The sequence below is a fragment of the Macaca mulatta genome, chromosome 16 (assembly GCF_049350105.2).
Source record: "Macaca mulatta isolate MMU2019108-1 chromosome 16, T2T-MMU8v2.0, whole genome shotgun sequence".
NCBI lineage: Eukaryota > Metazoa > Chordata > Mammalia > Primates > Cercopithecidae > Macaca > Macaca mulatta.
In genome coordinates, this window is record NC_133421.1 from 37,658,807 (window position 1) to 37,671,742 (window position 12,936).

General features: G+C 42.1%; 1 protein-coding gene and 2 long non-coding RNA genes across 8 annotated transcripts in view; 1 reads left to right on the forward strand and 2 right to left on the reverse strand.

Moving 5' to 3' along the window:
* The window catches only part of LOC144335398 (uncharacterized), a 55,164-nt gene extending 45,204 nt beyond the window's left edge, over positions 1–9,960 (forward strand). The window contains exon 3 of the long non-coding RNA XR_013406247.1: positions 9,837–9,960. This is a non-coding gene — a long non-coding RNA (uncharacterized LOC144335398). The remainder of the gene's footprint in view (positions 1–9,836) is intronic.
* The window catches only part of PHF12 (PHD finger protein 12), a 47,908-nt gene that overhangs the window by 30,897 nt on the left and 4,075 nt on the right, over positions 1–12,936 (reverse strand). For 2 of the 6 annotated variants that reach the window (XM_077968944.1, XM_077968942.1), the window contains exon 3: positions 7,447–7,521. The gene's annotated coding sequence lies outside the window, so the exon portion shown is untranslated. 6 annotated transcript variants of the gene reach the window in all.
* On the reverse strand, positions 1,934–12,407 carry LOC144335399 (uncharacterized). The gene is made up of 2 exons (XR_013406248.1): positions 11,292–12,407; positions 1,934–3,490 (listed from the first exon to the last, which is right to left on the reverse strand). It is a non-coding gene; the product is annotated as an uncharacterized LOC144335399 (long non-coding RNA).

Genomic DNA, 12,936 nt, shown 5'->3' on the forward strand with positions numbered 1-12,936 from the left:
ATTTGTTAAAAGGCCCTGGTCTACAATTCCTGGCCAGAAAGCGACTGTTCATTGCTTTTACAACTCACTATTTTATTTATTTTATTTTGAGATGGAGCCTCGCTTTGTCAACCAGGCTGCAGTGCAGTGGTGTGATCTCAGTGCACTGTAGCCTCTGCCTCCCGGGTTCAAGAGATTGTTGTGCCTCAGCCTCCTGAGTAGCTGGGATTACAGGCATGCACCACCACACTGGGCTAATTTTTGTATTTTTAGTAGAGATGGGGTTGCACCATGTTGGCCAGGCTGGTCTTGAACTCCTGACCTCAAGTGATCCGCCCTCCTTGGCCTCCCAAAGTGTTGGGATTACAGGTGTGAGCCACCACTCCTGGCCCCAGCTCACTATTTTAACCACTACCTGATCTTAAAGACATGTTGTTAGTTATAAAGCTGTTCATAACAATAAAGCCCTGAATCTTCAGACTGTACATTCAATTGGAGGATATGTTTCTCAGTTTGGTGTGGCTCTCCGTGAGGCCTAGAGGGCCTACAAAGTGTTACGAGTAATATTTACACACAAACCAATTCCTAAAGCCAACCTCTGCAGCATGACTCCAACATACCTAGACTTCCATAAACAAATCCAAATGGCCCATCTCTAATGCTGAGGAGGGTATCTAGATCAGTCTATTTCTGGAGTCATCAAGGAGAAAACCACAAACACACATCCCTCAGCTAACTGTAATGCCTGTACTGACAGACCTCTGTTTCAAAGATTCAAATCAAAGCCCAGAGCCTGATGATCCCAACTGTTAGCCCAAGGATAAAGTCCAGTTTTAATTTAGAATGCCTTGCATTCACTAATAAGGCTGCAGCTCAACACTGCAAGTGGAAGATGTTGGTAGTTGTCATGGTTCTTGGCTCTCTAATTAAGAGGATCTATTTCAAGCCATATACCAATGTGGTTGATCTGAGTCTAACCTCACTCACCTCCCTTGCCTATTAATACACGTGAACCTGCACGACATTAACATTTACTTCAGATTTAGTCGCTACCAGTGGGACCTGTTGCTCCACAGCACCACGTTAATTATCCATCCAGCACAAGCAGCTTCTCAATCTGGAAATGGAGGGGAGGGGGGGATGGGGGAATAAGAGAACAAAGGGAAGAGGCGAGAGGTAGAGGGAGAGAAAGCGATCGGGAAGCAAAAAGACTGCCTTTTATTTTAGAGACCTTTTTTTTGGTGTCACAACATGTAGATAAAAATGGTATTGGGCTCTGGACTTTTTTTTTTTTTTTAAATATATATGAGGTTACTGATGTGTTGCTTGTAGCTGTCCACCCACCTAAGTGACACTGACATTTTAACACTTGAGCCAAAGGCAGTCTGAGACATGTGAAAATCTCACTTAACCAAATTAAAAGCTTTGGTGTATATCTTAGTCCAAAAGAAAGCAAGTAGATGAAAAATATTTAAGAAAAAGCACACTCCATTTTCTCTTTCTGGATTAACAAAATAATTCTACTTAATACAAATACTTAACAGGAACACTATGTAAATAGCATATCCATATACAATATACCAACAGCCTACTAAGCGGGTTCTCTTCCAAAAGAGGTCAGTCACATGAACTGGTAGGGTCCTTCTTGTCAGAACCTGTAATTCTTCAGGAATCAGAAGCTCTCTAGCCATCTATGGCGGTTTCAGTTGAAATAAAACATCAGTTGGACTAAGAAAGACTAAAAGGCAGTTCACTGCCCCTACCATCATCTGTATGCCTCCCCACCCTTTTTTTGGTAGGGGAAGAGGTGTTCAGCCAACAAACAATAGGACTGAGCAGTTTTGATTTTTAATTTCACCATTCACGGGGCTCATCCATCCATCTGAGGACCACTACCAGATAAAAATCCTGCAATTATATTTAGTGGCACTGTGAAAGACAAACTGCAAAACATAATACGTGCTCAGAACAAGCCTATTCTCCCTCAGACTGGCCCTGCGGCCCTCAGCCAGTTCAGAAAATGTGTCGGTACTAGCCAAAATGGGGAGTGAAGGTGATCACTGAAAGGACCACAATCATGCCTCAGCCTCCTAGCAGCCATCTTGCTCTATATAGGGACCCATGAGCACAGAGAACCAGCCTTTTAAAAATGAAAACAAACTTATGTCTTGGAAAAGCTAAGTGGTGCTGGGTAAAGTTTAATTTAAATTAAAAGTTGCATTAATACACCCAAATTTTAAAGTGTATGTTTTGAGGGAACATTTAATGAAATTTAAATGTCAGCAGAAATAGCAAGCTTCCTCTGGACACTTGTGTGGGCATCAGCTTTTCTCTTCAAGTATGGCCTGTCTTTTGCAGGAAGATAGCTATATTGAAGGATATTAAAGAGATGGAGAAAATTCATACAGTCCCTCAACCTTAATCCCTTATCCTCCTTCATCCTGGCTACTGACTCAAATACCACTAATGCCACAAAGTACATAAAAAGGTACAAGGACTGCTGGTTTTTTCATGCAAAGCCTTAGTGAGAGTGTTAACCAGGAAACCGATGAAGTGCCAGGCCATTACAAATGCCCCATTGAGAAACTTAGCTAGTTGCGTCACTTCCACAGGCAAACAATCCTTTTAAACTGGCTGACTGTGCCCCCAAGTTTTATCGCCTTCTATGTAGAGCTGGCTGGTGGCATCTTCCCAGTAAAGGACACCTGGATACGAGTGTTATTAGTTAGTACAGGGAAAAAACGAAGGAGGGAGAGTAGAGCACTAACATTTATACCAGTTGTTTGCCTCTGCTAACTTTTCTACAATCTGAGCCTCAGTGCCAAAGGCCTGATCTATCACTAGCCTGGTTTGGCTATTCTTGCAATTCTGGCTTCTCTACAAAGAAAGATGGGCTGGGGTGCAAACATTTTAAAAACGGGCTTCATTCATTCACCTCATGATAGATACTAGAGCCCACCTGTTTTGGAAAAGGGACAAAATTCTGGCCTCAACAGTAATTTTCTAACACTCTTGGGAACATTCCATTGGAAGGAAGAACCAACAAACTGTCAACTCTGTGTTCTGGAAGAGTCTCAGAGGTATGGAAAACTGGGTACTATTCTATTGCCAAATTTTAGCAGACTATCAAGAAAAAGGAAATAGCCAGGTGACACACTTCTTGCAGACACAGCTCAGGAATCTGGGCCAGTTTACTGTTTATATATATAGGACTTAAAATTCTATAAAGGCTCAGAAAACAAAAAATACTAACAATGTATTTAAAACTCAACAAAATCAAGATAGCAGGTTTCTTTCTTTCTTTCTTTCTTTTTTTTTTGAGATGGAGTCTCGCTCTGTCACCCAGGTTGGAGTGCAGCGGCACGATCTCAGCTTACTGCAATCTCCGCCTCCCGGTTCAAGTGATTCTCCTGCCTCAGCCTCCTAGCAGCTGGGATTACAGATGCGCGCCACCACACCCGGCTAATTTTTGTATTTTTAGTAAAGATGGGGATTCACCATGTTGGTCAGGCTGGTCTTGAACTCCTGACCTCGTGATCCGTCCACCTCAGCCTCCCAAAGTGCTGGGATTACAGGCATGAGCCACTGCACCTGGCCTCAGAGCAGGTTTCTACTTAAGACCCAGTTGTTTTTTCCTAAGGAGGGACTTCTGCTTAATTTACCCTCCCCTGACAGGGTCAATAAAAACAGGAAAGAGGGAGAATATTACTTGGGCTATGCCAGCATAGGGATTATACCCGCCTTCTTTTACCCTTACCCTCTCCCATCCCCGACTTCTACTCATAAACATCAAAGCTCCCCACCCTACAGGACTGAAGTAATCTCCTGGGCATGCTGTCAAACTGTGCTGCCGTAGTTTGATGCCACAGCTCAGTGCTGACTTGGGCTTCCAAAGCCTTCCAGTTATACCCACCAGTGAGCTATTTATGAGTTGAACGTGCTTCTCCAGAGCCATGATTTTCCCCTTTGGTCCAATTTTCTTTCAGATGGTCCCTAACCAAAGAATGATCACCCTAAAGGTCTGCATGTTTACACACAAATGGTGAGATCTGAGGAAAGCCCTCAAAGAAAGGCAGCAAGCATATAAACCTTGGACATGCTATAACAAATAAAATGGAGATACTTTTCTTAACATACAGCTTACTTCAACACCAACAAACTGTAGCCCGCAGTCAGATGTCTGATATCACAGAATTAGGCATTTCCTTTGGTATGACAGTTCGCTAAGTTAAAATGGCTAAGTGTCACCCATGCCAGGCAAAACCACAAGGACCACAAAGGAGGGATACAGCAAAACAAAAATGACAAAGCAAAGTAATATTTATTAAAAAGTCAAAATTACTGACAACTCTCCCTACATTTTAGATGATACTTTGGCAAAAAATGGCAAATAAGATCAAGGAAAGTTAAATATAGCCAACCTATGTATAGAGCTATGACAAGTTACAGGTTTAGACACATTTAATGAGATTAATGGAATACAATTTTCACAATTATAATATATTCTGACTAGTAATTGATGACTGTTAATTGAAAAAGTTCACTGTAGAGTTTTCCTCTAAAACTGAGAATCAGCAGAACTATGATGGTTTAGTGAACATGGGAATTAACAAGCACTCAGCTCATCACAGGAGCCTAGGGGTAGTGGAAAGAAAAGCAAGAGTAGGTTACCATTGCCTGATTTCATAATGCAGAGGCTTCTTTAAACTCACTTGAAGCTCTGTGCATTTCATTAGTTTCTCTGCTCTGTTCTCTGCACAAATGCAGACAGGAGAAAAATAATATTCAACATCCCTCTGAGGATCATAACTGAGTAAAAAAGGTGCTCGTGCTGCCACAAACAGGGGTCCACCTGGACCTCAAGCTTGCTAGTAATTCTGAGAGGTTCTCTTATCCCTGCCTAGCTTGGAGGTAAAGTGATGTCTTTGGGCTACGGTTAAATTCAAACCCTGCAGAGTCCTCTTTTGCTCACTCAAGCTTATTTCAAAAAGAGCCTCACGCAGAGAGCCCAGATCAGTGGGAAAGACTGACGCTACATTCAGGCACGGAGTTTCTCCCTGCCCTGCTGTTACTCTATATGTCTTTTGTCCTGTCAAGACTGAGAAACATTTCCTGGGAGATATCCTTTACAATTTGTCAGAAAACAGGGGAGAGGTACAAATTAAACACCAAAGTGATTAACTTAAAAGAAAGCAAATGTAATTAGGGGAAAAGAAATTCTACCTTGTGTTCATGTTAACAAAGGTATCATCCACTTGGAATAACCCAGATATCATTTTTGTTCCCCAACTAGTGTTTACCTTTGCATATCTCTCATCTGTAATACCACCAGGAATTACACAGCAGTGAGAAGAGGAAATGGGTCAGCCTCCGGCTTTCAAGTAGTTTAGTGAGCATTTATGTAGTATGATTACAGCAAAAGGGAAAGTAGGCAGCAGAGCAAAAGGGACTCACTCTTGGAGTGAACAAGTCGAGTTTTTCATTACTTTGAAAATGGCATCAACCTGCAAGGTGCACTTGTAATTTACTTATTGTGAATTCCACAACAGCTCTATGTAGTAGTCAAGTTCCTTCTTGCTGATGGGTCAACTCATGTATTCCTCCTTTTATTAGTGTCTATTGTACGCCTCAGCTTTTGCCTCATACATAATGTGCTAAAACCTCATCTTTGTTCTTATTTGCTGAGACGACTTAGATTTAGGAATAACCTTAGGCTTAAAGGATGAAGATTTTGATATCTGGAAATGGCAGGCAGAAAAAGGAATCACATTCTCATTCTTCTTAACTGCTCTCAAGTCATGGGAAAAGCAGTCAGCTAGTGACCTGTGCATGCGTCCTGGGCACGGTGACAAATTTGCAATACCAAAGTGCCTTTCTGAAATTTGGTCTAGGACTTGCACTGAATACAATGTCCTCCTCTTTCAGGAAACTGGCAGGGGGACAGCCGTACTCCTGTCCTGTGTTCTCTTGGGAGGCACGCATTATGCAGAGGTTCTCTTCTAAGTGTCACTCATTGAATGGCAATGCGCTGGCCATGTTGTACTCCCTGGAGCCTCTAAGTCAAAGGAGGAGCCCAGTGGAGGGGGGAAAACAGGCTTTTTTTTTTCTGTTCTGGTGACTTAAAATGCTGGCATCTTAAAACTTGAATGCATTTCCAGGAGCCTGCGCTGCATTAATGTACAAGGGCTACCATAAACCCAAACATAATCTTTTACCAGGGTGGCCTACTTAACTGTATACTCAAGGAATTGTCTCTGTGTTGGGGTTGGGACAAGAAAGTTGAGAGATGGATTTCAGTATGTTTACCCATTATCAAAAGCCAAGAGTATTAATATATTTTCTATTACTTTTCACTTGTGGGAGAAAAGATGCACCCATTTCTGTTCAAGAAGCAGGACATCTGCATTTTTAGGTAGCAAAAATCCTCTTGGGAGGATCAAAGCAGATGGTTTCTTTTTATGATCCATATAAAACTGTCAGGTAAATATTCTCTGCACTCTCTATTTACTGTTATCTGGGCTTACATAAAGATACAAATAAACAGGTGAGTTTGCTGCAATACACAAACAACTTTTTGTTCTTGTTAATTGGACTCAAAAGACAGCACAGTTTAATTGACCTGAAATTATTTCCACCACAACCAATAAAACTGAGACAATTAAAATCTCTCTTTTTTTTTTCCTTTGAGATGGAGTTTTGCTCTTGTTGCCCAGGCTGGAGTGCAATGGCGTGATCTTGGCTCACTGCAACCTCCACCTCCTGGGTTCAAGTGATTCTTCTGCCTCAGCCTCCCGAGTAGCTGGGACTATGAGGCGTGCATCACCACGCCCGGCTAATTTTTTTTTTTTTGAGACGGAGTCTTGCTCTGTCGCCCAGGCTGCAGTGCAGTGGCGTGATCTTGGCTCAATGCAAGCTCCTCCTCCTGGGTTCACGCCATTCTCCTACCTCAGTCTCCCAAGTGGCTGCGACTATAGGCACCCGCCACCGTGCCCGGCTAATTTTTTGTATTTTTAGTAGAGACGAGTTTCACTGTGTTAGCCAGGATGGTCTCAATCTCCTGACCTCGTGATCTGCCCGCCTCGGCCTCCTAGTGCTGGGATTACAGGCATGAGCCACTGCGCCCAGCCTCTAATTTTGTATTTTTAGTAGAGACAGGGTTTTACCGTGTTGGTCAGGCTGGTCTTGAACTCCTGACCTCAAGTGATCCACCCGCCTCGGCTCCCCAAAGTGCTGGGATTACAGGTGTGAGCCACTGCCCCCAGCCAAAATCTTCTTTCTTAAACTAGGGTCCTCCAAGTATGAGAAGTGCTCAAACACAGAAATTTTCTGTTGTGGCTAGTGGGTGACAGGTGAGCATCCTATCTAAAGAAAGATGGTGGATTTTTTGTACTTCCTCTAAGGCAACAATACAGCTTTAGACTTCTTTGCTAGGAAGGGACATCCAGAAAAGTTGAAACAACAACATACCAAATCACATCGTAAGGTTCTCTTCACTGGGATGTACCATCCTGACTGGAGCTCACAGAAGAAATTCTTCATTTACTGACATTACAGAGATAATATAGGCATAGATATTAAAATGTGCTTAAATCAACCATCTTTTGTTAGGTTAAGATTCAAAAATAAAAAATAGAGGCTGAGGCAGGAGGATCAGTTGAAGCCAGGACAGGAGTTTGAGAACAGCCTGGGTAACACAGTGAGACCCTATCTCTACAAAAAAAGAAAAAAATTAGCCGGGTGTAGTGGCAAATGCCTGTAGTCCCAGTTACTCAGGAGGCTGAGGGGGGAGGATTGCTTGAGCCTAGGAGTTGGAGGTTACTGTGAGTTATGACTGTGCCACTGCCCTCCAGCCTGGGAGACACAGCAAGACTGCCTCTAAAAATAAATAAACAGGCCGGGTGTGGTGGCTCACACCTGTAATCCCAGCACTTTGTGAGGCCGAGGCGGGCAGATCATGAGGTCAGGAGTTTGAGATCAGCCTGACCAACATGGTGAAACCCCGTCTCTACTAAAGATACAAAAATTAGCTAGGCGTGGTGGCGGGCGCCTGTAATCCCAGTTACTCAGGAGGCTGAGGCAGGAGAACTGCTTGAACCTGGGAGGTGAAGGTTGCAGTGAGCTGAGATCACACCACTGTTACTCCAGCCTGGGCGACAGAAGAAGACTCTGTCTCAAAAAAAAAAAATTAATTAATTAATTAAAAAAATAACAATAAAATAAATAAAAAGATGGGAGAAGTGTAAAGACAACCCACAAAATGGAAGAATACTTGAAAATCATATATGTGACAAGGAACTTATATTTACAACATATAAAGAACTCTCACAACTCAATTAAAAAACCAAACAACTCAATTAAAAATGGACAAAAATCTGAACAGACATCTCCAAGTAAACATACAAATGGCCAATAACCACATGAAAAAAAGTTTAACATCACTAGCCTTCAGGGAAATCTGATTCAAAACTACAATGTGATACCACTTCACACTCACTAGGATGGCTTTAATCAAGAAGGCAGAAAATAACAAGTGTTATCAAGGAAGTGGAGAAACTAGAACCCTCCTATGCTACTGGTGGGAAAGTAAAATAATGCAGCTTCTTTGGAAAACGGGTAGTTCCTCAAAAGGTTAAGAGTTACCATAAGATCCAAAAAATTCCGCCTCTAGGTGTACATCCAAGAGAAATGAAAACTTGCACATAAAAACTTGCACCCTTCGTGGCATGGTGGCTCACACCTATAATTCCAGCACTTTGGGAGGCTGAGGCGGGCAGATCACTTGAGGTTAGGAGTATGAGACCAGTCTGACCAACATGGTGAAACCCCGTTTCTACTAAAATTACAAAAATTCGTCGGGTGTGGTGGCGGACATCTGTACTCCCAGCTACCCTGGAGGCTGAGGCAGAAGAATCGCTTGAACCTGGGAGATGGAGGCTGCAGTGAGCTGAGATCACTCCACTGCACTTCAGCCTGGGCAACGAAGCTAGATTCTGTCTCAAAAAACAAACAAACAAAACCAAAACCAGCAACAAAGAAAACTGGCACCCAAATGTTCACATTATTTACAACACCAAAAAGCAGAAGCAACCCAAGTGTCTATCAACTAATAAACTAATAAATAAAATGTATATCCATACAATGGAATATTGTTTAGCCATTAAAAAGCTATGTAAGTATTGATAAATGCTACAACCAGGATGAACCTTGGAAAGATTCACTGAGCTCCACAAATAATTTTAGGTATCACTTGTACTTTCACTCAGGTTAACAAAAACCAGTGTTTCATTCAACACATTAATAGTGACTAGTTGAATTTCTTTTAAATTAAGATTAGACAATTTATTGAACATTACTGATTTAACTTTCAAAAATACTCCTGGAGGCGTACTTGACCAAGAACTTACAACAGACCAACATGAATCCCATCTCCAGATTCATATGAAAGCAGTACCTAAATATTCCTTTGAACCTTTATATCTATTAAAAACATACAAGTCATTTACAAAGGCCAAAACTGTCCTAATATATTATTAGTGGAGCTATCTATAAAGTACTTTGAGAGCCTTAAGAAACAGCAGCAGATTGATGAGACTGTAACTGCACCCTACCTTTTATTGAGTATGGTAATTAATTTTGGAACAGGCCTTAACTGAAAAATTTCCTGTAACAGTACTACTAAGTACTTGCCTTACTTTACACAAAAACCGTAATCTTTCAAGAGTATAACCTCCTTTTCCACTTTAAATATTTCTGAGACTTGCAATCATTTCATAAGAATTAGCCCCTGAGCCCTACATTAAGAAGCATGCATCTGAACCTGAGTTAAAATTGAACATTACTATATCTTCCATATTTAGGTGGACCATTAAGACAACATGACACAGGAGGCTAAGGCAGGAGAATCACTTGAACCGGGAATGCGGAGGTTGCAGTGAACTGAGACCACGCCACTGCACTCTAGCCTGGGCAACAGAGTGAGACTGTCTCAAAAAAAAAAAAAAAGACAATACGACATACCTAGATTCCAATTCAACACAGAAAATGCAAAACAAATAAATAAATAAAATAAACATAGAACCAAATTAGGTTTGTTTACTGTAGAATCATTTTACTATTGATGGGGCTGGGTGAAGGGAAGGAATCTAGACGTTGTCACCTCCAGTTCATCAGTGCCAGGCTTCTAAGCACTTACAATATCAAAAACAACATACTGACAAGATAATGTTAAAATTAATGTGTTTTAATCCATCACTTGCCTGATATTATTCTAATGAGGAGCTAAACACAAGAAAATCAGAAAAACCACCTCCTTAAAAGTTCAAACAGGTTGGGCATGGCAGCTCACTCCTGTAATCTCAATACTTTGGGAGGCCAAGGCGAGAGGATTCTTGACCTGCCTGGGCAGCATAGTGAGACCCTGTTTCTACAAAAAAATTAAAAAAATTAGCCCAGCATGATGGAACATTCCTGTGGTCCCAGCTACTTGGGAGGCTTAGGTGTGAGGATCACTTGAGCCCAGAGTTTGAGGCTGCAGGGAGCTAGGATCAAGCTTTGGAGACCCTGTCTCCAAAAACAAACAAACAAACAACCCCACTTCAAACATCAAACATTTTCTGCAAGGCAGTTTTCTATTCTATGTGTGAAACCTTTGTTACGACTCACTGAAAATATGCAAAACTCCAAGCTGAGCTTAGTTTTGCCTGTGCACAGAGACCTTTTTACTCTCATTCTTCGAAAACCTCATTTTGGATCTCGCTGCCAACACCAGAGAGAGGAAAGCTGGCCAACAATTCCAAATATAACATGCGGAGGCAAATGCTACAGAAATCTGTCTGACAGGAAGGGACCATGCTGAGGTCTGCTGAGGTAGATGCACTTCTCAATCAGACGATTTTGGTCCCTCAGTCTGTTTGGAGCAAAATGCCATGAGAAGGCAATCACAGGAAACCAGCCAGTTTTATCATCCTGATTACTGATGCCCCATGGTATTCACTCTGTCAGTGACAACAATCAACAATCCTACCGATCTCAAACAGAAAGATGGGTCAGTGGCAACTAAAGCTGAACTGGTTATTCTAATTTTTTACAGATTTTTTGGGATCAGTTCAGTGACCAGAACTTTCAGAAAGCTCAACTCATGGCATGATAATTATGATGAAGTCAGGTTCACCAAGGGACACTTAAAAACATATCTCTTTCCAAGGCCGGGTGTGGTGGCTCACGCCTGTAATCCCAGCTCTTTGGGAAGCCGAGGTGGGCAAATCACGAGGTTCGAGACCAGCCTGACCAACATGGTGAAACCCTGTCTCTACCAAAAATACAAAAAAATTAGCCAGGCCTGGTGGCATGCACCTGTAATCCCAGCTGCTCAGGAGGTTGAGAAAGGAGAATTGCTTGAGCCTGAGAGGCAGAGACTGCAGTGAGCTGATCGCGCTACTACACTCCAGCCTGGGCAACAAAGCAAGACTCAGTTTCAAAAAAGCAAAAACAAAAACAAAAAAAACCATACACACATCTCTTTCCAATTCTCTAGGGACAGGTTTAGTAACTCCTACCATCACACTGAATAACTGATAAACCAGTTAAACTTGGATAAAGTGATTACACTATCACTTAATAAAAAACAAAGACATCAGTTCTTCAAGTTTAATTCTTCGGTGAAGTCATGGTACTGAGCACAAGACAATTAATTCCTTCACCCAGAGAATCATTACAGAAAATCCAGAAATAGGGCTCCCAGTCTAACTGGGAAGAGATGATGTGCCTCATACAAAGCACTAGCTCCTGAGAAAACACAGAACAATTAAAACAGCTTATTTGACTAGTCATTTCCTTACTATTTATCTTAGAAAGATCCCCTGTGGTTTATAGCTATGTCACTAAGCCCAGGAGGTAAAGTTTGCCTAGAACCACTTCTGGAACACTGCACTGGATTCCGTTCACAGTGAGGCAGACTGGCAAGGAATACTAGAGACTGAAAAAAGACTTATCCCACAAAGCTTTGGATGGAGAACCACAGCAGCACTGCAATTAATACCTACAGCATTTGCAAAATTTAAACTTCACTTTTTCTTTAAATTTTGTAGAAATGGAGTCTCGCTATGTTGCCCAGACTGGTCTTGAACTCCTGGCCTCAGGAGATCCTCCCACCTTGGCCCCTTTAAGTGCTGGGATTACAGGCATGAACCACCATACTCAGCTTCAACCTTACTCTTGTACTTTCTGTACATAAGGAAAATTATCATTATCTTGCCTACCTAAGTAATTCAGTCTTAGTCAATTTAAAAGGGAAGCAAAAGGAACTATAACCTTACCCTCATGTGATACAAGTAAGCAGTGATAGGACAATTTTTTTTTTTCCTGAGATGGAGTCTCACTCTGTCATCCAGGCTGGAGTGCAGTGGTGTGATCTCAGCTCACTGCGACCTCCGCCTCCTGGGTTCAAGCAATTCTCCTGCCTCAGCCTCCCAAGTAGCTGGGACTACAGGCTCGTGCCACCACACCAGGCTAATTTTGTATTTTTTGTAGAGATGGGGTTTCACTATGTTGGCCAGGCTGGTCTCGAACTCCTGACCTCGTGATCCACTCACCTCAGCCTCCCAAAGTGCTGGGATTACAGGCGTGAGCCACTGCACCCGGCAGGGACAAATTCATGAAAACACATTCAAGTATAAAAATGTTCTGAGACATTAACTACTTAATCTAACTACTCTGGTTGAGTTAATAAAATACTTCACTCTCCAGCCTGGCCAACGTGGTGAAACCCTGTCTCTACTAAAAATACAAAAATTAGCTGGGTATGGTGGCAGGCACCTGTAATCCCAGCTACTCAGGAGGCTGAGGCAGAAGAATCTGTTGAACCTGGGAGGTGGAGGTTGCAATGAGCCGAGATCGCACCACTGCACTCCAGCCTGGGTGACAAAGTGAAGACTCCTGCCTCAGAAAAAAAAAAAGTAA